This window comes from Mauremys reevesii, linkage group 14, assembly GCF_016161935.1.
Source record: "Mauremys reevesii isolate NIE-2019 linkage group 14, ASM1616193v1, whole genome shotgun sequence".
In the NCBI taxonomy this organism is placed as follows: Eukaryota; Metazoa; Chordata; order Testudines; family Geoemydidae; genus Mauremys; species Mauremys reevesii.
Genome location: NC_052636.1, coordinates 17,847,164 through 17,872,191, shown reverse-complemented (window position 1 = coordinate 17,872,191; position 25,028 = coordinate 17,847,164). Strand labels below are relative to the sequence as shown.

The 25,028-nt window shown below is 49.7% G+C and overlaps 1 non-coding gene across 1 annotated transcript; it reads right to left on the bottom strand.

Annotated features, from left to right (window-relative positions):
- Window positions 1–3,207: 3,207 nt before the first annotated feature.
- Window positions 3,208–3,280, bottom strand: TRNAV-AAC. The gene has a single exon. It is a non-coding gene; the product is annotated as a tRNA-Val (tRNA).
- Between the last annotated feature and the right edge of the window lie 21,748 nt (window positions 3,281–25,028).

The following is a 25,028-nucleotide window of genomic DNA, read 5'->3' as shown; positions in this document are numbered from 1 at the left end:
CAGCTGTTACTTCATTTCTCCCAAATCAAATACGCTGATCCACTGTCATTTGCTGTAGAAAAAGTAGGATAAAATTGAGCAAGAAATGCTTCCCAGGGGTTATTAGGACTGGAATTGTTATTTTCAACAGCCATTGCCATTTTTTCTAGTTTTGTTTGTTTGAAAGGAAGACAGCGATATTGCACTGGCAAATTCCCTATAGAAATGAAGAATAATAAAGGCACCTCAACTTTTCGTCATTTATGGAGGACAGTCTTATAATATGCATCCAGGTATCCTCCAATCACACAAGCTGAAAATTGTTCCATTTTACTGCAGTTCTGTAACCATATGAGAACCAATCCTGTCTGTGTTCTGTGCACATCCAAAATTCCTGCTGAATGACCCATCCTGGGAGCGAGTTACCAGTGACCCAGGGCTGGGATGGAAGGAGGGTGCAGGTGGGAGGGAGCACCCAGGCCTGGGGTGGCAGGGTGTGTGTGGGTTCGGGAGCATTGGTGGGGGGGAAGGGGAGAGCCCAGATCTGGGGCAGCACAGGATGTGGGGGGGAGCCCAGGACTGGAATGGCAGGGGGTGTGGGTTGGGGGGGGAAGAGCCCAGGGGTGGGGTGGCAGGGGGATGCAGGTGTGGGGAGGCCCAGAGCTGTGGCGGCAGCGGGTGCAGGTTGGGGGGAGCCCAGGGCTCGGGCAGCAGGAGGGTGTGATGGGGAGCCCAGGGCTGGGATGAGGGCAGCCAAAATTTTTTTTTGCTTAGGGCGGCAAAAAACCTAGAGCCGACCCTGCTTCCACGCACTGTGAAGTAGGTAGGAGCGGATCATTATTATCCCTACTTGAAAAAGGGAGAAGCTGAGGCTGAGAAAGGAGAATTGAGTTGTCTGAGGTCACACAGCCAGTCAGTGGCAGAGTTGGGAATAGGACCCAAGAGCCCTGATTTTCAAACCAACCCTCGGATCTTGAATTTCAGACACTGAATGACCTGAATAAAGTGCTCTCAGATGAGCTCCAGACCAACAACAGTGACAGTAATTATTCAGGAAGTATTTGAGGAGAACTGCAAGGTTAGAGAGAATCATGAACTGCTCAGAGACAATTAATGCAGAGAAGCAGCAAAATTCATCAAACATAGAACTGGTTCTGACTTATTTCCTTGGTCTTGAAAGAGAACAACAAGGACCTGAGTCTCCTCCCTGTCAATAACCCCCTGCTCAGCCAATCACGGTAGAGACTGAGGACGGGAGGCTGAGGGTTCTCACCAGAGATCCCAAAGGATGGCCCAGGTCATTGGTGGGGATCACTGGCCGAGCTCTATTTCAGCCCCACATTTTTGGGTGGACCTCCCACAGTGGGAGCTGCAGAGCCCTCCTCTCTCTCTCTCTCTCTCTCTCTCTCTCTCTCCTGCTTTTGGGAGGGGAACAGGAGAAAGGACAAAAGAAGCAAAAGACAAAGAGAAAGGAGGGAGGGATGGATGGAGGAAAAGATTAAACAAAAAGGACAAACCCCAATGTCCCCAGTGATTCTAAGGGACAGAATCCCAGATGCGCAATAAAATTCTGCCTCCTTAAGCTTGAGTTTTCCATGCCCAGAATTCAACTGTCACCAGATGGATCAGACTGAACAGGTTTCAAACCTCGAGGAGGCTCTTACCTTCTAAACAGGGACGGCTGTTTTCTAGTAAAATCACTACAAGGGAAGGAGAAAACTCGAAAGAGGTTCCTCCTGGTGCTCACGTCCGTGAACCCGAATACTCTCTCAGTCCTCAGAGAGAGACCTGGAGAAGGAGACTTGCTGAAGCAAAGCCACAGGGGTCTCTGAGGTTTCCCTGGCCCCTCGCCCCTGTCCTGCCTGGCTGATGTCAGCATCTCTCTGTGAGGTCATCACCTCCCCACCACCTTGGACCAATAGTCTGAGGTCCTGCAAAAGGCCTTTGTGATGTCACTGCCACACCCCTCCCTTGCTGGGCTAATGTCCTGCCCCGGCCAGGCACTTTGGAGGTTTGAGCTACTCCCTGGGGATCACCCCACTCAAGGAGCGTTCGTTCTAGGCAGCAAGCCGGCTAGACAGGAAAACATCAGACGCTGCTCCCAATGCTACACTCGGTTTTTCAGAAATTAGTCAACTTTATGGCCAGAAGAGACCATTAGAGCATCTAATCTGACCCCCTGCATATCACAGGCCTCCTGTATGACACAATAGTGAGTTTATTACGCAGGGTCCACCCCTCCCTCACTGTGAATAGTACATGAACCAGGCTTGTAATGGAGTTAAGATTTCCCAAGAACTTCAAGCAAAATACACCAGTTTCATAAAACAGATTTATTAACTACAGAAAGATGGAGTTTTAAGGATTATAAGTGGTAGGCATAAAAGATCAAAGTAAGTTACCATGGAAATTAAAGATAAATTCACAATCTAAACTTTACACCTTATTACACTAGGCTGTAGTTAGGTTATGCCACAGGAAGGCTTAATGCTCGAGCTGCAGTGCATGCTGGGCAGGCTTAAGGCCGGGCTCCCCATGGCAGGAGAGAAGAAGAAGACTTTGCTCACAGCCAGTGCCCTGCCCCCACTCCCAAGTCATTAATGGCTCCCCCAGATCAGCCAGAATGGAGCAGCGGTTTTCACTCCATCAAGTCCACTTATGTCTTACAGGCAACTCCCAGACCCACCATGTCGGCCAGAAAGGAGCCCACTCAGCCTCGCCATTGCTGCTTTTCCTTCCCCCCAAAACCCCGCTTCTCCTGGGCTGTAAGGAGCCACCCCTGGGAAGCCAAGAGGCAGGCACAGGATTCTGCCTCCCAGCAGCCAACCGCACCTCCCCCGGCTTTGCAGAACGAATGGTGATGCTCTACTAACCCCGTTTAGTTGCAATGAGGTCTTTACTTTCTGCCCTGCCTTTCTCAGCTCGACTTTCCTCTTTTCCCCCATTCCTGCCTCACTTCCTCCTTTGGCAAGTCACGCAGAGGAGGCCAGCAGGAAGAGCCGGCCTCCACCGGCCAACCTCCCAGGGCAGAGGAGGCCAAGCCACAAGCCTCCAAAAGGTGACACGCCGCACTCCTCTAGGTTCTCCAGCCTGACGCCAAGGTGCTTTCTCCACTGCTGTCAGCACCCTCTGTCATGCAGGGGTTGGAGTTATCCCAGGGACAGACCAATAGGAGAAGGAGGAGCGTCTTCCTGAACAGCAAGGGGATCTGGGAAAAGGAAGCCAGCATGTTTCTGCCTGGTTTTGAACCAGGGACCTTTTGCGTGTTAGGCAAATGCAATAACCACTATACTACAGAAACTCCATCTGCTTGGCTGTTGCTCACCCTTGCACAGACTGATGGACAAACCTGGAGAAAGTGGTGACAGCCCTTCAATAGGTCAGCTGGCAGAGCAGAGGGCTGGAGCGGGCACTCAGGAAGTCGTCCTTACGTCGCCCTTGTGACTCCAGCTTGAGGGAGAGCTTCTTTTTCTTCCCCTTGCTGACAAAGAGCAAGAGAAGAATGAAAGGTCAGGTGGGCCAACTCGGTGCAGAAGCCCATGCTGTCTTTTCCTGCTGCATAGCCTGAAATGAGGGACTCGTGGCAGTTAAAGGCACTGCTGCACTTTCAGAAAACATCCCACCCGTGCACAAAGGGGGATAGACGAGCGTGTTAGTCTAGCACGCTCCCAACTGAGCTACTTCAGCAGCTGCTCAGTTTCTTTTTGGCCTCCTGCTTTTCTGTCTGGGATGTTGTTGTCAGCTGTGGCACAGAAAAAGGACGTCATTGCGAGCGGCCCATGCAGACAAGATTCACTTTTGCCTTCCTTGCTCGGCTTTACTTGCTTCCTCGCCCTATTCCTGCCTTAGTTCCTGGGTTACCTGAAGGCAACGGGGAGCCAGCAATACCAGGAGGAAGTTGGGCAGCTAGACCCTGGTGGCAAAAGTCCTGCCACCACTTGCCACCCCATTCTCTTCTCCCAGCGTCACATATTGGCCACCAGGGACTTGGGGCCCAGCAGCGCAACGGAAGGCAGTGGACAGAGCCACCCTCGCCTTGAAGCTCCAGCTCATTAAACCACATCTTCAGTCACTGATGGCCAATGAGAGACCAACACCGCTTGCTATTTTAGCACTTGGAAATGCCATTGGTCAGTCATTGGATCTCTGTAATGCTGTTACAGAACAAATGAACATAGAATCTCAGTGTGACATTCTATACCTTTCGGGGAGTGGCTGTAACCCCCATAATCATCGTGATCTTACATATAGAGCATGACTTGTAAGGTATCAGGGAAAGGATATGATCGGCTGAAAGTCACTTCTTTACCCATAGATGTAGACCACTCATGCATATGAAGTCATGAGAATTGTGCAGTGTGGTTGTCACTGTGCTGCAAGGTGGGGGAGTCAGCCAAATATTAGCTCCCTAGTGGCAACAGCAAGGAAAATAACCAACACCCGGACAGGGTGTCAAACAACCCATCAACAGCCATCGTTCAGCAAGGGAGCTACAATGCAATGACTCACCTGCATGAGGACACCCCAGGGGAATTGCTCAGACTTGCTTGGAGAGACGCAGTGATGCTCACCTGACTCTGAAGGGGGGAGGAGGGGCAAAGCCATGAGGGAAGAAAGGACATGATAAAAGGAGAGACATTTGCTAGGCTTTATCTCTCTCTGTCACCTACATCTACAGACACCCCCACACCAAGCAACTGAAGCGCTGATGAAAGGGGAGAGCCTGGCTGAAAAGCCACCAGCCAGCCTGTGGTGAGAAGCATCTGAGTTTGCAAGGGTACTGAAAGGGTTAAGATCAGCTTAGTATTAAAAGGAATGAGGAGTCCGGTGGCACCTTAAGGACTAACAGATTTATTTGGGCATAAGCGTTCGTGGGTAAAAAGCCCACTTCTTCAGATGCATGGAGTGAAAATTGCAGATAGAGGCATAAATATACATTGGAACATGAAGTGACGGGAGTCACCGTACAAGGGGAGAACCAATGTTGAAGGCTAATTCAGTCAGGGTGGATGTGGTCTTCTCCCCATAATTGATGGGGAGGTGTCAATACCAAGAGAGGGAAAATTGCTTTTGTCGTGAGCCAGCTACTCCCAGTCCTTATTCAAGCTCAAATTAATGGTGTTAAGTTTGCAAATCAATTGTAACTCTGCAATTTCTCTTTGAAGTCTGTTTTTGAAGGTTTTTTGAATGGCTACTTTGAATTATTAGGTGTGAATGTGTAAATGTGCTATTGATTATACAAGTCCCGTATGATCTCATGATTTGGATTCCTGGTTTTTCACCCAGGTGGCCTGGGTTCAATTCCCAGTGTGGGAACAATGCAGAGCTTTTGCTCAGAGGGGAGGCAGGAAATGAAAGGAATGGGAAGGGATCCTGCCAGCAGGGGAGTTGGACAGTGTTGGAAGGGGACCCCAGAAGTGGGGGTGGGGCAGTGGTCCTGGGGGGAGATGAGGGAAGGATCCCAGCTCTATGGGAAGTTGACATTCTGGAGAGCACAGGCCTGGCATGGGGGGTGGGAGGAGTGAGTGTGTCCCTCTAAACTCACCACCAGCACACTTGGAAGAATTACGTATTTGTTGGTAAATGTCAATTTCTGTGTAAAAACACAACCCAATGGCAAAATCTTTCCATCGATAATCATCAAAACTAACAGATGGGCAAAGTAAGAAACATGTTGCTTGAGAACTTATCCTATTCTAATCCTCTAGGGTTCCCTTTTGCCTTAGGCACCACCACGTGGGCATTTCATATCCCTCCTCATTTTCACACAGACACACAATTTCCTTTGCACAGATCCATGAACAGCAAAACCTCCCTGTGTCTATTGTCTGAGCCAGGGCATTCGATTCCACTGAAACCTTCTTTCCTGCAATGGCAATGGTCAGACAGAGGGAATGCGTCCACCTTCCCCCTGGCAGTGAGATATTCACTCTCCTCTTCATGCTACTGCTGTTATTCCATGAGTCATCAAGGATGGAATAAAAAGCTGAGTTTACTCCAGGGTGAGGAAAGAAAGGAGCCACCAATGCTCTCAAAAATCTCAATGCCCAGAGAAAACCTGCCTCTGTTATTGGACTCACAGAGGTGCTGGCAATACAACGGGAAAAGGGACTGTCTGAATTTCCAGGGCAGGGAATGAACAATTTACAGCAACATCATTAACCACAAACACTCCCTCATCATGCTCCAGCCGGTAGGGAAATGGGCAGGAACTCTGGCTGTTCAGCCATGGCCACACATACAGAGCTGCACAGCAGTGAGTGTGCTGGGGAAGCTGGTCTGAGCAAACAATTTGTAATGACCCTTCAGTGAGAACAGAACCAGAGTGTAGAAAGGCCTCTGTGTTAAGTGGTTGTGGCTGAGGCCTTAGGGAGCTGGGATAGAAAACCATGGGTGCCTTTCTGTGAAAGTTTGATCCTTGCCAACTAGGCAAGGCTGGTGTGTGGTGTCTCCATGGCTGTACTTTCAGGGTCAGATCACAACAGTGCCAGAGGGAGCCAAGCCTAGACATATTCAGAGGCTAAGGCCAGGTCAATATTTCAAACAGTGAGTCTATGCTGCTGCAGCTCAGTAATGGAGATGCTCTATGCCAGGGTTTCTCAAACATCCTTTCACTGCAACCTTCTCCTGTCAAGATAACTTAATACGTAGCCCTGGAAAGAGGGACCAAGCCCCTCCACTCGGGGGGGGGAGTGCCAAAGACTGAGCCCCAGTGGGGGGAGGGCAAAACCAAAGCCTGAGGGATTCAGCCCTGGGTGGGGGGGCTCAGACTTTTGGCTTCAGCCCCAGGACCCAACAAGTCTAATGCCAGCCCTGGTGACCCCATTAAAACAGGGTCACGACCCACTTTGCGGTCCTGACCCACAGCTTGAGAACCACTGCTGCATGCTGAGGGAGGGGGGGGGAGTTTTCCTGTTGGTGTAGTCAATCCACTTCCCCAGGAGGTGGCAGCTCTGTCATGGGGAGAAGCTATAGCAGTGGGGGTGCAAGCTGTGGTGTTTACCACATTTAAGAAGTTTAATCAAACCCCATTTTTAAAACCACCTGTGGTCTGGGAATGGCAAAGGAGCTCGATGAAGCAGGGTCTGTCCTTCAAAGTCCTGGAGATCACGATTCCATACTCCTGTTGTAATGGGGGTATAGCTCAGTGGTAAAGTGTTTGATTGCAAATCAAGTGGTCTTTTGTTCAAACCCAGGTGCCCTCTTAAAGAAAAGAAAAACATTTTCATTCTCCATTATGTTTAGGAGCTCCACCATACGAGGATGCTTGAAATGAATGTGAACACTCAACATTTTGCTGTCCAAATGCATAAAAACCTAGCAAACCTGTCCATCAGCTGAAATCAGTTCCAATCCTCTAAGTGTCTAGTTTATGTTTTCATCAATTAAACAAAGGTATCATTCCCTGAAGCAGAGCACAAGTTTGAAATACAGGCAGCATAGAGCTAATATTCATAATGTCAACTACAAAAAAACGATACACATCTAGAGATAGCATCATTATAATCAGCCAATCAGAACCTCTCCATAGACCCCTTACACGACCACTTCTCTGTAATATTGGCTGCAAATATAGAACAGTGGTCGCAACGGTGAGCTATACAGTTACAGATTATGTCAATAACGTCACAGGAGGTGACACGGCATCAGTGAGACTGATACTGGGATACTGCCTCCAGTTTTGGTGTCCTCGTTTGAAAAAGATGTTGTGAAATTGGAGCTGGGGCAGCAAAGAGCCACCTAATGTTCTGAGGACTGGAAAAAATACCTTCTAGGGAGCTATTGAAAGAGCTCAACCTGTTTAGCTTATCAAAAAAGATTGAAAGGTGACTTCACTGAAGTGTTGAAGTGCCTTAATGGAGAGATAAGATTGGGTATTAAAGGGCTCTTGAATCGAGCAGAGAAAGGCCTAACAAGAGCCAATTGCTGGAAGGTGAAAAGAGACAAATTCATATTACAACTAAGGCACAAAAATTCAACAGCGAGGATGATTCACCACAGGAACAAGCTACCAAGGAAAGTGGTGGATTCTCCATCTCCTGATGTCATTTCATGAAGACTAGATGCCTTTCTGGAATGTGTTTGCCCCAAAAGTAGCTCTTGTGTCATACAGGAGGCCTGTGATATGCAGGGGGTCAGATTAGATGGTCTAATGGTCTCTTCTGGCCATAAAGTTGACTCATTTCTGAAAAACTGAGTGTTTTGGGAGCAGCGTCTGATGTTTCCCTGTCTAGCCGGCTTGCTGCCTAGAACGAACGCTCCTTGAGTGGGGTGATCCACAGGGAGTAGCTCAAACCTGCAAAGTGCCTGGCCAGGGGCAGGACATTGGCACAGCAAGGGAGGGGTGGGGCAGTGACATCACAAAGGCCTTTTGCAGGACCTCAGACTATTGGTCCAAGGTGGTGGGGAGGTGGTGACCTCACAGAGAGATGCTGACATCAGCCAGGCAGGACGGGGCGAGGAGCCAGGGAAACCTCAGAGACCCTGTGGCTTTGCTTCAGCAAGTCTCCTTCTCCAGGTCTCTCTTTGAGGACTGAGAGAGTATTCGGGTTCACGGACGTGAGCACCAGGAGGAACCTCTTTTGAGTTTTCTCCTTCCCTTTTAGTGATTTTACTAGAAAACAGCCATCCCTGTTTAGAAGGTAAGAGCCTCCTGGAGGTTTGAAACCTGTTCAGTCTGATCCATCTGGTGACAGTTGAATTCTAGGCATGGAAAACACAAGCTTAAGGAGGCCGAATTTTATTCTGAATTTTATTTGATCCCCACCAGTGAGCTGGGCCATCCTTTGGGCTCTCTGGTGAGAACCCTCAGCCTCCCGTCCTCAGTCTCTACCCTGATTGGCTGAGCAGGGGGTTATTGACAGGGAGGAGACTCAGGTCCTTGTTGTTCTCTTTTAAGACCAAGGAAATAAGTCAGAACCAGTTCTGTGTTTGATGAATTTTGCTGCTTCTCTGCATTAATGGTCTCTGAGCAGTTCATGATTCTCTCTAACATTGCAGTTCTCCTCAAATACTTGCTGAATAATTCCTGTGCACTGTTGTTGGTCTGGAGCTCATCTGAGAGCACTTTATTCAGGTCATTCAATGTCTGAAATTCAAGATCCGATGGTTAGTTTGAAAATCAGAGCTCTTGGGTCCTATTCCCAACTCTGCCACTGACTGGCTGTGTGACCTCAGACAAGTCAATTCTTCTTTCTCACATGTAGCTTCTCCCTCTTTCAAGGAGGGATAATAATGATCCGCTCCTACCTACCTCACGGTGGGTGGAGGATGGGGATCCATTGGAGAGTGTCACTAGGAGTAGTACATAATATGAGGTGTCCTATCACATTTACTCAGAGCAGATTATGACATAATAGAATAGCTGAAATACTCTATTTGATTTGGTTTTTTTTAATTTTGAAATTGTTAAGAGCAGCAACGACTTAGCTCAGACTGAAGCATCTTATCTAATGTTTGAGATCGAAGTGTCTCCTCTTTGTGTGTGACGAGACAATTTAACGCACTGTGACAAACAGGAGATGCTTTTGTTTTGCAACAAAATATTTTTGCAAAGAACTTTCATCCCACTTGTTATGATTTCGAGAAACAAACTGATTTAGTCTGAATGGGATTTTCTGACAAACGGTTTCAATGAAATTTCCCCACCATCTCGATTCCTGGGCTCCATCCCTGCCTCTGGGGGTTTGCTGTTTGTTAGAACAGGAGTAAGGACTGGTGGCTTCTCTTTCTGGCTCTGCCACTGCCTTGCTGGCCCTTGGGTAGGTCACTTCCCTTCTCTGTGCCTCAGGCTCCTCCCCATCTGTCCAATGGGAACAGGGACAGTTCTCGAACTCTCGGCAGTCGTGAGCCTGAGTGAGAGAAGGGGCGTTAAAGCCCTCTGTGAAGGAGAAAGGGGAGTTTCTTGGTGTTTGCACCAAGGAATTCTAAAGTTTGCTAAAATGTCTAGTCTATGGAAACAAGAAATGGTTGGGGCCAAACTTTTTAACCACTGCTTTTTTTTTAAAGCTCATTCAGGGATGTGAGTCCCTGTCTTTTAGGTACCTGGGGTTCTTTGCCAGCAGGAGAGAAGAGGTTCCTGCCTCCATTTTTGTGGCCTTAACAAACCATGTGTTGTGCCCCAGTTCTTGTCTGAGATCCCTGAAAAAGAACATCTTCCCATCCATGAACAAGACAGGACCTATCTTTCAAAGGGAAACAAAGAGACCCCATGGGACTTACAGACTAGCCAGCCTCACTTCCATAGCTAGAGAGATCCTGGAATACATTCTTAAACACTCAGTTTTCCAGCAGCACCTACAGGATAATTTGGTTCTTAGGACGAGGGAGCATGGATTTGTCAAGAACAAATCATTCCAAACCCAGCCTCTTTCCTTCTTTGGCAGGGTTTCGGGCCTAGTGGAGGTGGGTAAACAGTAGATGGGATCTATCTCGGGGTTACTAAGGCTTTTGACACAGTCCCGCAGGACATTCTCACAAGCAAACCAGGGAAATGCGGTCTAGATGCAATCAGTGTCATGTGGGTGCAGAGCTGGTTGAAAGCCCAGACTCCAAGGGCCCTTCTCCAGGTTTGGCTGCCCAACGGAGAGGGGGCACCTAGTGGGTGCGGCAGGGATCAGTCTGGGGTCCGGTACTATTCAATAGTTTCATGAATGATTTGGAAAATGGAGTGGAGAGCAGCTTCCAAAATGTGCAACTGACACCAAGCACTTTGGAGCTCAGGACTGGAATTCAAAACACCCGTAACAAATTGGAGACTTGGTCTTCTTGAGCCAAACCCCATGGCTGGGCCTCTCTCTCTAGACTGGGCTGAAGTGAAATCCCAGAGCCAGACACTCCTCCTGGGCAGTGCGCTCCGACCTTGAATGGTCAGATGCTGCTTAGCACTGTCAGAGCAGCTTTGGCTGGGGGATTCTCCCAGCACTTTCCAATAGTGGGAAGGTACGAAATCCCCATTTGCCTGCTGGGGACAGAGCCCTAGAGGGGTGGGAGCAACTTGCCCAGAGTCCCCCAGGAAAAGGAAAAAAACCAGCAGTGGAACAAATAGGAAACCCAGCAATGGAACTCAGGAGTCCTGGGGGTGTGCTAGGGTGACCAGCTGTCCCAATTTTGGGGTCTGTTTCTTATCTAGGATCCTATTACCCCCCCCTCCCTGTCCTGATTTTTCACACTTGCTGTCTGGTCACCCTCGAGTGTGCACATGTGGGGTCCCAGCTGCCCCTGCCCCCCTCACTGAAGCAGGTGTGCAGGGTTACTGCCCTGGGAACTGCAGGGCACCAGTGGCCATGGGGCTGGCTGCAGGCAGGGCAGGAGCTGGCTGGAGGTAGGGTCTGGCTGCAGGCAGGGCAAGGGGTGCGGGGCTGGCTGGAGACAGGGGTGTGTGGGGCTGGCTGGCTTCTGGCAGGGGTGAGTGGCAGGGGGTGTGGCAGGAGTTGGCTGGAGACAGGGCAGGGGGTGTGGAAGGGGCTGGCTGTGGGCAGGGGGTGTAGAGCTGGCTGCAGGCAGGGCAGGGAGGATGTGGCTGGTGCGGGCAGGGCAGAGGGTGCAGGGCTGCAGGCAGGGCGTGGGGTGCGGGGCTGGCCGGAAGCAGGGGCTGGCTGTGGGCAGGGCAGGGGGGTGGGGCTGGCTGCAGACGGGCTGGCTGCGGGCAGGGCAGGGGTGCGGGCTGGCTGCGGGCAGGGTGTGGGGTGCGGGGCTGGCTGCAGACAGGGGCTGGCTGCGGGCAGGGCAGGGGTGCGGGGCTGGCTGCAGACAGGGGCTGGCTGTGGGCAGGGTGTGGGGTGTGGGGCTGGCTGCAGACAGGGGCTGGCTGCGGGCAGGGCAGGGGGTGCGGGGCTGGCTGCGGGGTGCGGGGCTGGCTGCAGATGGGCTGGCTGCGGGCAGGGCAGGGGGGCGGGGCTGGCTGCAGACAGGGGCTGGCTGCGGGCAGGGCAGGGGGTGCGGGGCTGGCTGCAGACAGGGGCTGGCTGCGGGCAGGGCAGGGGTGCGGGGCTGGCTGCAGACAGGGGCTGGCTGCGGCAGGGCAGGGGTGTGGGGCTGGCTGCAGGCAGGCAGGGGATGCAGCAGGGTTGGCTGGAGCCGGGGCATGCGCGGTTGGCTAGAGACAGGGGCTGGCTGCGGGCAGGGCAGGGGGTGCGGGGCTGGCACCAGGCAGGGCAGGGGGTGTGGGGCTGGCAGCAGACGGGGCTAGCTGCAGGCAGGGCAGGGGGTGCAGAGCTGGCTGCAGACAGGGGCTGGCTGCGGGCAGGGGTGCAGGGCTGGCTGCGGCCAGGGCAGGGGTACGGGGCTGGCCAGAGGCAGGGCAGGGGTGCGGCTGGCCGCAGACAGGGGCTGGCTGCAGGCAGGGCAGGGGGTGCAGGGCTGGCCCCAGACAGGGGCTGGCTGCAGGCAGGGCAGGGGGGTGCAGAGCTGGCTGCAGGCAGGGGTTGGCTGCAGGCAGGGCAGGGGGTGCAGAGCTGGCTGCAGACAGGGGCTGGCTGCGGGCAGGGCAGGTTTGCAGAGCTGGCTGCGGGCAGGGCAGGGGGTGCAGGGCTGGCCCCAGACAGGGGCTGGCTGCAGGCAGGGCATGGGGTGCGGGGCTGGCTGCAGGCCGGGGCAGGCTGCGGGCTGGGAATGGTTGCAGCGCTGGCTGCAGGCTGGGCAGGGGGTGCGGGGCTGGCTGGAGGCAGGGCAGGGGGGTGCAGCAGGGTTTGGCTGGAGCCGGGGCGTGCGGGGCTGGCTGCAGACAGGGGCTGGCTGCAGGCAGGGCATGGGGTGCAGGGCTCACTGAAAATGTCCTGAGCGGTATTTTAAGGTGAAGATAACACCATGGTTACCAGGTGACTGGCACATCCTGGGTTAAAGAAAGGAAGGGACCTGGAGTTAATAGTCTGAAGTATTTGTGTTACCAGCCCTGTCACTGTCTGACCCCCCTTCAGTGCGGAGCAGGTGTGTGCGTTGCTGTGTGGAACGCACAGACTCCTGGAGAGCAGGGGCAGCTGTTTCCTTGGCAGAGAGCCTGGCACTTAGGAGACTTTCTTGACTTGCTGTTTTGAAGCAATTCAGTAAAATAACGGTGGAGCTACAATGTCCGGTCCAAAATTTCAGCCCCCCGGTGCAAAAACGTTATTTTAGGATCTAAACAGGAGGCTTCCAGCGCTAGGACACCTGACCAGAGAGCTCCGTGGGGGCGTAACAGCTGCTGACTCTGAGGGTCCCGGGCTAAATCCATTTGCAGGTGGAGGCGTTTCGACTTATTTGATCAATAATGAGGAAGGCGAAGATTTAATCACGGGTATTTTTAGTAAATGTCATGGACAGATCATGGGCAAAACCCAAAAGCTCATTGCCCATGACCCGGCCATGACTTATACCATAAATACCCCTCACTGAATCGTGGGGAAGGAGGCCCAGGGGGTCCGTGGCACCAGCTGTGGGTGCAGGGAGTGCAGGGGGCCTGTAGCACCATGTACTGGGGGAGAAGCCCCAGGGACCCACTGCCACGCCAGATGCTGCCAGGTGAGGGGAGCCCCAGAGGCCAGCCCTGCTCCGGCCACCCCGGGACAGGTGCCAGGAGCCACTGAGCTGTGGCTGCTCCTGCCACCCTTGGAACCACTGCTCAGGCTGTCCCCAGGCCAGCTGCTGGGGCAGCCACGGAGTCAGCCACAGTGGCCACTGCAGAAGCCACAGAATCTATGACTTGTGCAGCCTCCGTGACACAAAGGGATCCCTAATAAAGAGACAAACCCCTCCCTGCTGTGACTGCAGCTCCTGGAAGGAAAGAGTCTAAGAGAGAAGGAGAGCGAGAGATTCCCTGTCACCTCTCTCCCCTGCTCCCTCCCCCTTGTATTCTGTAACCCCATTTCACTGGGCTCCCTGTGCTGATGCCATGGGGGTGACTCTAGAGTTCTGGGGATTTGGGGGAGAGGAAGGGGGCTCTTCACTTCTCAGCAAATTTGTCTTTGGGCTGAAATGTCTCCTGTGAGGACTCTCAGTCAGAGCTGTACCCACCCGGGTTGGGGGGAGGAGGAGAGATGTAAATTGCAGAGCAGGCAGAGAAGTCGCCCATAAAGGGTCATATTGATCTGGTGACTGGTTCTGACTGGGGTCACACGTCCTCTGACACAGGCTCATGTGCAGAACATGGGAGCTCTGGCTTGTCCTAAATGCTGTAGAGTGTGAGTTCCTGGAAAGGGCAGGGGAGAGGGAGCAAGAGGAGAAAGGCAGAGACATTAGAGATGAGGAACTGGGGGGAGAAGAAGGAGAGAACAGAGACACAATAAATCAGGCCTGCACAACTCATAAAGCGGCAAGGGCCACATTCCTCCAAAGAAAACAGCTGAGGGCTGAAATCTCCCGGCCCGAGGAATCACCCCGCCCCAGGGCCGTCCAGCCCTGCAGAAACAAACCCTCCTTCCCCAGCGCCGCCCCACCAAAACAGCTGTGGGCCAAAAAAGGTTGGAGTGGGGAGGTGATGCTTTATTTTAAATCAACCAGGGCTCCCAGCTAAAGAGGTGGCTGGGAGCCCTCAGGGTCAAATTAAAGGGCCGGGTCCGGCGGCTGGGGAACCCGGCAGGGCCGGCTCTAGGTTTTTGCTGCCCCAAGCAAAAAAAATTGTGGCTGTCCCCCTTCCCAGCCCTGGGCTCCCCCCGTACCCTCCTGCTGCCCCAGTCCTGGGCTCTCCTCCCACCCACACACACACCCTGCCACCCCAGCGCTGGGCTTCCCCCTTTCTTCCCCACCAGTGCCCTCCCAGCACCCAGCTGCCCCAGCCCAGGGCGCCCCCGCACCAGTGCCCCCACCTCCTGCTGCCCCAGCCCTGGGTCACTGGTAACTCGCTCCCAGGGTGGGTCATTCAGCAGGAATTTTGGATGTGCATAGAACACAGACAGGATTGGTTCCCATATGGTTACAGAGCTGCAGTAAAGTGGAACAATTTTCAGCTTGTGTGATTGGAGGAGATCTGGGTGCATATTATAAGACTGTCCTCCATAAATGAGGAAAAGTTTAGGTGCGTTTATTATTCTTTTGTTCCACTCTTTCTTTCTATGGGGAATTTGCCAATGCAATATCACTGTCTTCCTTTCAAACAAACAAAAAGGCAATGGCTGTTGAAAATAGCAATTCCAGTCCTAATAAGCATTTCTTGCTCAATTTTATCCTACTTTTTCTACAGCAAGTTACAGTGGATCAGTATATTTGATTTGGGAGAAATGAAGTAACAGCTGCCCAAACCGAGCTTGAGCACTCCTGAATTTTGAGGTGTTCAAATCTGGAAAGCAGGTGCTGGGGATGGGGGGGCTCCATGGGGGAGCATGGCAGCAACTGTCTGGAGCTGCATGGAGCCAGACACGCTGATCTGAGTCGCACAGTAAGTGGTTTGGAGAAGGGGTAGGGGGTTCTGGGGGGGTAGTCAAGGGACAAGGAGCACGGGGGGTTGGATGGGGCAGAGGTTCGGAGGGGCACTCAGGGGACAGGCAGCAATAGGATAGGCATGGGAATCCAGGAGGTTTATAAGGGGACAGGTAGGGGGTGGGGTCCTGGGGGGAAGTTGGGTGGGGTCTTAGGAGGGGGCAGTTGGGGACAAGGCGAAGGGAGGCTTAGATGGGGCAGGGGTAGCGGGAGGGGGGACACAGGGGACAAGGACCAGTGGTGCTTAGATAGGGGGTGTGGGTCCTGGGGGGCAATTGGGGCAGGGGTCTGGGGAGGGGGCAATCAGCGGCCAGGGGCTGAAATTCAAAGGGCTCTGGACTGCCCGCAGAGCGCCGGGGGAATTTAGAATCTCCCGGCGGGCCGCACAGTGAGGCTCCGCGGGCCGCATGTTGTGCAGGCCTGTGATAGAGGTATATAAAATTACGAGTGATGTGGAGAAAGTAGATAAGGAAAAGTTATTTACTTACTCCCATAATACAAAAACTAGGGGCCACCAAATGAAATTAATAGGCAGCAGGTTTAAAACAAATAAATGGAAGTTCTTCTTCACGCAGCGCACAGTCAACTTGTGGAACTCCTTGCCTGAGGAGGTTGTGAAGGCTAGGACTATAACAGGGTTTAAAAGAAAACTGGATAAATTCATGGAGGTTAAGTCCATTAATGGCTATTAGCAAGGATGGGTAAGGAATGGTGTCCCTAGCCTCTGTTTGTCAGAGAGTGGAGATGGATGGCAGGAGAGAGATCACTTGATCATTGTCTGTTAGGTTCACTCCCTGGGCTGCTTCTGCTCTACAACTATAATTGTCTTTTTACACCAAAATCACTAACTTGAGCACCCAATTCCATGTACAGTCCTAGTGGATGTAAGGCACAGGTAACTTTTGCCTCAGGGTAGCTTATTGGCATCAACCCTCTCTCCCGCACCTGGAGCTGATGAAATTCCTGGCTGGAGGGACACACGCTCCTACAAGTCAAAAGGAAAGGAGCTGATAGAAAAGATCACAGGACTGATCCCAAAGAAGGGTGAACTGCAAAAGTCAGAAGCAGGCAACTCATCCGGCAGAGCTGAGAGACCACAGTGAAGATGGTGCAAAGATCACTATATTGGAATTAGCAAATGTGATTTTTTTTAAAACAAATCTTTGAGAAGCCCTAATAAAGGCATTTCTTACAGTTCTCTCCCATTTGGATTTTCTGATCTCTAATAGGGAATGACATCTGATTGAAGCTTTTCCCAAATGCAGAGCATGTATAGGGTCTCTCTCCACTGTGGATTCTACGATGTCTGACAAAGTCTGAGTGCTCAGTGAAACTTTACCCGCACTCAGAGCATGTGTAGGGGATCTCTCATGTGTGGATTCTCTGATGTCTGATAAGGTTTGAGCGCCGACCGAAGCTTTTCCCGCACTCAGCGCACAGGTAGGGCGTCTCTCCTGTGTGGGTTCTCTGATGTCTGATAAGGTGTGAGAGCTGACTGAAGCTTTTCCCGCACTCAGCGCATGTGTAGGGCGTCTCTCCTGTGTGGATTCGCTGATGTGTGATAAGGGCAGAGCGGTGACTGAAGCTTTTCCCGCACTCAAAGCATGTGTAGGGCTTCTCTCCTGTGTGGATTCTCTGATGTGTGATAAGGGCAGAGCCGTGCCTGAAGCTTTTCCCGCACTCAGAGCATGTGTAGGGCTTCTCTCCTGTGTGGATTCTCTGATGTATGATAAGGTTTGAGCACCAATTGAAGCTTTTCCCGCACTCAGTGCACGTGTAGGGCAGCTTCCCTGTGTGGATTCTCTGATGTCTGATGAGGCCAGAGCGGTGACTGAAGCTTTTCCCGCACTCAGAGCATGTGTAGGGCGTCTCTTCAAAGTTGATTCTCTCATGTGTAATAAGGTCTGAGAGGCTACTGAAGTTCTCCTCTGGCCTCTGCTGAGTCTCAGAGGCTTTTACTTTTTCTCGGAGTGCACAACTCCTGGAAACATTCCCTTTGGGTCTTCCTGATAACGTCCCATGTGGTGCTCCTTGCTCAGCATCTTCCTGCTGGGGTTTCTGCATCTCATTCTCACGCACCATCCTATCACCTGATGGGAGACAGAGAGAATCCAGACATAGGTCACTCCCTGTGCCTGAGAGAAAGGAAATCTCAGAGACAGGAATTTTAAAAGGGATGAACAAACCAAAATATGTGCAGGAGAGATCAAACCTATCAGGAGCTGATTTTCCCCAGAGGAGAGAGGAAGGGATCAGTTTTGGTCTACATTTCACCAGAACATGCAGGGGAAAGTGGGATCAGGTAGGGATCTGCTGACAGTTGTTAGTCAGGATACGTGGGAAGCCATGAGTGACATCTGCCTAATTATTCCACATCTGCAGGGAACAATCCTGAACTTGGAGAGCTCACAGGGTCTTTGTAGGGCATCCCAAATGTTTCTTGTATTCACGGACAGTTTTTGACTTGCTTTAACCAAGCCCTCACCTCTGCAGGCAGCTCTCGGGAGCACTTCTTTCTCAGAACCCTGGAGGTCCGGGACCCACGGCTCTTCCCCTCGTTCCAGCTGTGAGACCACATCAGGTTTGGAATTTAGAAACCCTATGCCAGGCAAAGAAAACCAGGAAGGTCAGTGGAATTTGTGGGATACTTGTCACAAAGAATAGTCCATGGTTTTAAGCTCAGATCATTTTTAAGCAGTAACATCCCAAGACCAGCTTCCTTGGCTCCAAGTGGCAGGAGAATTATTATTATTATTAATCATATGCATTACCTGAGTGCCTAAGGACCAACTAACAGTGTGTCTCTGTTGTGCTAGGCACAGTACAAATGCAGAATAGTAGATGGCCCATGCTCTGAAGAATTTACAGTCTAAATACACAAGACAGACACAGCATGGGGGAAGGGGTAGACCCTGTTAGAACGGCGATATTCAGGCCTGCCTGCAAAGCCTATATTTTAAGAACTTAGGGTATTTTTATCACTTAGCTAGTTACAGGAGTATGAAAACAAAGAATCAAAATCACAGTCTGCCTCTGTCTGGGCCTTCTCTCACTAGGATAGGCTGAGGCCTTGTTCTTAGGCTAAGGCCTTTGGCTAAGCAGCAGGGGCAGCCATAAGCTGGGAAGCGAAGGGTCACATCCTCACATCCCAAACCAGTCACACTGAAATAAGGTGCTACTGGGCTGTTAGGAAGACAATCCTGTCTGGATCTTAAGATGGTTAAAGAAACCTTAATTTGATAGCATTCTGTCTGGCAAGAAATCACTTATCAATGGTTGTGGTTGTGAAACCCTCATTTCTGTATTGCTTTATCTTTATGGCCACCACTTTTACATTGTTAATCAGTCTGGTTCTCTAATTGTTTCTCTCGCCTGTATAATTAATGTTGCCAGGTGTAACTTAATTAGGGTAGTGGTTTATAATTGGTTAGAGCAGGAGTAGGCAACCTATGGCGGCACACGAGCTGATTTTCAGTGGCACTCACACTGCCCAGGTCCTGGCCACCGGTCCAGAAGGCTCTGCATTTTTAATTAATTTTAAATGAAGCTTCTTAAACATTTTAAAACCTTACTGACTTTACATACAATAGTTCAATTATGTATTATAGACTTATAGAAAGAGACTTTCTAAAAACGTTAAAATGTATTATTGGCACATGAAATCTTAAATTAGAGTGAATAAATGAAGACTCCGCACACCACTTCTGAAAGGTGGCCGACGCCTGGGTTAGAGAATTATGTCACAATATGTTAGAATTGGTTAGTTAAATTTCAGCACAATTATTGGTTAAGGTATAGCTGAGAATATTACTCTATAAATGGGGTCAAACAGGAGGGAGGAAGGAAATTGGAATAATAGAATATCAGGGTTGGAAGGGACCTCAGGAGGTATCTAGTCCCACCCCTGCTCAAAGCAGGATCAATCCCCAACTAAATCATCCCAGCCAAGGCTTTGTCAAGCCTGACCTTAAAAACCTCTAAGGAAGGAGATTCCACCACCTCTGTGGGGAACTTATCCCAGGGCTTCACCACCCTCCTAGTGAAATAGTGTTTCCTAATATCCAACCTAAACCTCCCCCATTGCAACTTGAAATCATTACTCTTTGTTCTGTCATCTGCTACCACTGAGAACAGTCTAGGCCTGGTCAAAACGGCGGGGGGAGTTCGATCTAGCAGACGCAACTTCAGCCACGTGAATACCGTAGCTGAAGTCGAATACCTTAGTTCGAATTACTTACCCGTCCTCACGCCGCTGGATCGATGTCCGCAGCTCCCCCGACTCCGCCACCGCCGTTCGCGGTGGTGGAGTTCCGAGTCGACAGGAGCGCTCGAGTTCAATATGAGACGCGATATATCGAACTCCGAGAAATCGATTGCTACCCGCCGATCCGGCGGGTAGTGAAGACCTACCCTAGATCCATCCTCTTTGAAGCCCCCTTTCAGGTAGTTGAAAGCAGCTGTCAAATCCCCCCTCATTCTTCTCTTCTGCAGACTAAACAATCCCAGTTCCCTCAGCCTCTCCTCAGAAGTCATGTGTTCCAGTCCCTAACCATTTTTGTTGCCCCCCGCTGGATGCTTTCCAATATTTCCACATCCTGCTTATAGTGTTGGGCCCAAAACTGGACACAGTGCTCCAGATGAGGCCCCATGACTGTTGAATGTTGGTTAGGGGGAGAACGGGAACAGGGACACAGGCCAGGCTCTGCATCAGAGCTGGGAAGGGAACAGACTGTATCGGCGTATAGAGATAAGCCCGACTGGTGTGAAGGGCTTGAATATGTAATCTTATAGGTGTAAAAATTGTACAGACTATACCACCCTGTGACATCATCGACGAAGTGCCCATTTGTGCCTGGGTAGGGGCCCTGCTCTGGGAGGAGGATGCAGCAAGGACTCAGGATCGGTGGCCGGGTCGCTGTGCATAGGAGATGGGGAGGTTATGTGAGGAGGGGGGTAATGAGTGGGAGAGGGAGGTCAAGAGTTAAAATAATAATATTTGGGGAAAAATATGTATAATAAAGTGAAACTGAACAGAAATAAAACTGGAGTGGAGGCTCTAAAGCAACAAGGCTTTGGTAGGGATTTGGGGTTAAAGGTCTGGGATCCCCCCCAGCTCCAGACCCCAAACCTCTCCTCCCTCCCACTGACCCACCCACCCCACTTCCTGGGTGCCCTTCCCCACACTCCTCCGCTTCTTCCCATTACTCTCAGCCGCACCACCTCCCGGCGCCTTGGGAGCTTCTTGTATTTTCTCCTCGTCTCTCACAACCTCCTACCTCCCTGCTGCTTCTTAGCTCTAACCCTGCACACACCCGCCCCATGTCCTGGCATATCTACTACCCCGTCTCCGTCCCTCCCACGGCTCGCTTATCCCTTCAGCCATGGGATCCTGAACGGCAACATTACACGCTCTCCTAAAAGAGCTCATCTGACTGTCACACAAGCCATGCATGAGTCAGACACCTATTTACTCAATTTAGAATTCTACAGGCAGCATATTTTCCTCTTAAAATGAGGAAAAGGCATGAAAGCTACAGTGATTAATGTAGTTATGAATGTATTCAATAAGGATACATTCAATGCAATTTTAAAATGACTGACAGCACCAAAAAGGCACATGTCCAAAAATGATACTAGTGGGTGGGAGATAAGGCAAAAAAAGGGGGGGCAAGGAAACTTGTCAAAACTTGTATGACGAATAAAGGTATAAAGTTATTACTACTCAGGTTCTTCAGAGACCCCACAGCTTCTAATAACCCAGGGGACAGGACTCCTTACCCAGTGAGGTCACCGTCTCATAGTTCTCCTGCATGACATCCCTGTAGAGGGCTCTCTGAACAGGGTCCAGCAGAGCCCATTCCCCCTTGGTGAAATACAGAGCCACATCCTCGAAGGTCACCGGCCCCTGAAAGAGCAAGTGTCCAACACTCAGTACCTGCTGCCCCACTCATAACCCCACTATTCACGGAACAGCAGCACCAGGTAAATGGAAGCCCGGGAGGCACATGTTAACAGAGTCCCACCCAACCTTGCCTAGAACAGACAGGCGGCATCAGAGGGTGGAAAGAGAGAACCTTTGTGTCTCCCAGCTGACAGACGGAGGCAGGGTCATCACATTTATCACATAGCTAATAGCCAGAGCTTGATATAGGAGATGGGGCTGGCTCTGGACCCTACTAATGGCTCCCTGGTAGGAAACACTTCTTTCTTATATTTTATTTGGAAAGGGAAGTCAGTAGTAAAGAATATTAGTTAGAACAGGGGTAGGCAACCTATGGCATGGGTGCTGAAGACAGCACGCAAGCTGATTTTCAGTGGCACTCACAATGCCCGGGTCCTGGCCACCAGTCCAGGGGGCTCTGCATTTTAATTTAATTTTAAATGAAGTTTCTTAAACATTTTAAAAGCCTTATTTACTTTACATACAACAATAGTTTAGTTATATATTATAGACAGAGAAAGATCTTCTAAAAATCTTAAAATGTATTACTGGCACTCAAAACCTTAAATTAGAGTGAATAAATGAAGACTTCTGAAAGGTTGCTCACCCTGAGTTAGAAGGTCAGAATTGTAGAAAATTGGTAAGGGAAGTGTGACATTATTGATATAAATTGGGACCATATAGAACATGGGTTGCAACCAAGGTCCTGTAGTGGCAACAAATCTGATGTAAAGGGGATCATATGAGGTGTCTAAGACCAGGTTATGGGTTGCTGGTTATGATTATGCTGTCTGTATGTATGTATCATTTTGTAGTTGAAGTTATGAGTATTGGCTCTATCCTGTCTGTATTTCAAGCTGGTGCTGTGCTTCTGGGAGACATCACAGACAAGCTGGTGTTAGCTCTGCCTAGCCTGCTTGATGGCCCATTAAGGACCATCAGCTACACAATTGACCCATGGAGAGAAGGCAGACACGCCTTGTGACTCAGCAAAGTATGCAGGACTGGCCCATGTGACCCCAGACTCCATTTTGCTGTAATTTTCCACAGTAAGGACAAAGAGGTTCTTACACCTGGAAAAGCCTATATAAGGCTGATGCCTCATCTCCATCTTTTCTTCAATCCTGCTTCTACCTCTGGAGGGACTTTGCTACATGCTGAAGCTCTACACAAGGGACTGATGACCCATCCCAGCGGGGGATGTTCTCCAGAGACTTGATTTGAACCTGCAGTTTATGCCATCACTGCTACAAGCCTGAACTAAGAACTTTGCCATTACTGTATGTAATTGATTCAATTTAACCAATTCTAGCTCTCACCTCTACCTTTTTCCTTTTATGAATAAATCTTTAGATTTTAGATTCTAAAGGATTGGCAACAGCGTGATTTGTGGGTAAGATCTGATGTGTATATTGACCTGGGTCTGGGGCTTGATTCTTTTTAATCGAAAGAACCTTTTTCTTTTATTGGGGTGTTGGTTTTCATAACCATTCCTCCCCGGGACGTGTGGCACTGGTGGTGATACTGGGAGACTGGAATGTCTAAGGAAATTGCTCGTGTGACTTGTGGTTAGCCAGTGGGTGAAACCGAAGTCCTTTTGTCTGGCTGGTTTGGTTTGCCTTAGAGGTGGAAAAACCCCAACCTAGGGCTGTGACTGCCCTGTTTGAGCAAGTGGTCCTGAATTGGCACTCTCAGTTGGGTCCTGCCAGAACTGCCACGTCACAGGAAGCTATCAGAAATCAATGACCAATCAATGAAAATAAGAAGGAAGTTTTGAAAAGTATATTAATCCTAACAATGGTAGTGATAAATTACTAGACGGAAATGGCAGAATTATCAAAAATAATGCAGAAGAGGTAAAAGTGTTCAATAAGTTTTCTCTCCTGGATTTGGAGAAAAACAGATGCTGTACTCGTATCATAAGATGTTGACGACGACACTCCTTCCATTCCAACAAGAACTCACAAGGACATTAAACAGCAGCTATTACAGTTAGACATGTTTAAATAAGCAGGTCCAGATAACTTGTATCCAAGAGTTTTTAAAGACCTGGTGGAGGAGCGTGGTGGACTATTAATGTTGATTGTAATTAGGACTTGGAACACTGGGAAATTCCAGAAGACTGGAATTAAGCTAATGCTGTGCCAATACTAAAAAGTGTAAAAGAGATGACCCAGCTAATTACAAGAGAGTCAGTCTGATATCAATACTGAGCAAAATAATGGAGCAGTCGATACTGGATTTCGTTAATAAAGAATTAAAGGAAGGCAATATAATTAGCACCTATTAACAAAGGTTTAGAGAAAATAGATCCTATCAAACTAACTGGATATCCTTATTAGATGAGATCAAAAGTTTGGTTGCAGCTAATAGTATTGATGTAATATATCTAGACTTCTGTAAGGCATATGACTTGATTCAGCACAATATTTTGACTAAAAAACTAGAATGATACAAAATAAACACAGCATACATTAAATAGATTAAAAACTGGGATTGTAAATGGGGAACCATGGTCAAGTGGATTTATTTCTAGCGGGTTCCCACAAGGATTGCTTTTTGCCCGTGTGCTATTTAACATTCTTATCAATGACCTAGAACAGAATATAAAATCATCACGGATAAAGTTTGCAGTATCACAAAGATTGCGGGTGGTGGTAACTAATGAAGTGGCAGTAGATTCAGGCTACAGCACTGGGAGTCTGGGAGGGTTATTTCCTGTTCCACAAAGAGGAGAAGTTCCATTCCCAAATTCCATGCCTTGAAATTAGGCCCTATCTGACACTACACCCCATATTCAGCATAGTGGTATGGTTATAATATGATTAGGACATAATTATGATGCATTTTGTGCAAGATGCGTCATGTGCTGAATATTATTATCCTATTTGTGTGCATGGATCATGTTTGTATTTGAAGTTATGGATATTGACTCTGTAGCTGTATTTCAAATGTGCTTACTCTGGGTAACACCCACAACGAGCCTTTCAGGTACAACAATGAAGAAGCCAGACAGAGCTGATGGCTCATCAACAAAGACAATGGACCGTGGAAGAGCTTAGCCTTCCTGTGAATGTTTCAGCCAGCCTATGAGTCATGGCTACTATGACTCAGCAGGACACGCTAGGACATGTGACTAGACCACATGACAATGAACTCCATTTTGGTACCTGTATTTTTCCACAAACTGGACTGGGAACTGAGTTTGGAACAAATGGTTCCCGCCATATGGAAAAGCTACATAAGGTGGCGTGTGACATCATCTCTTGGCCTCATTCCCCGCACAAGAGAACTCCTGGAAACACCTGAGGAACAAAGACTGAACTGGGGGAAGTGCTGGTCCCAGGGTAAAGGGATTTCTAGCTTGTGTATGGAAACTTGGGGGACTGCTTGTAGCATCAGTCAGGGTGAGAAATTGCTAATTCAAATTCTATCCATCTAGTATGTTAGGCTTAGTTTGAGTTTTTGGTTATCTGCTAAGTAATCGGCTTTGATCTGTTTGCTAACACTTAGAATTGTTGGGATACGTTAGGGTTCAGTAAAACAGCTGGGAAGCTGCTAATGTGCTGACATGCATTGGGGACAAAGGCATAAGCAGGCAGGAATTCTTTGCTTAACAAATAAGTTGCCATATTTTTCCTCTCTCTGTTGCTTGTAATAATTGACATTGATGCAGCTGCATAAGAAATGTAGTTCCTGGAATAAATGTCCTTTGTGT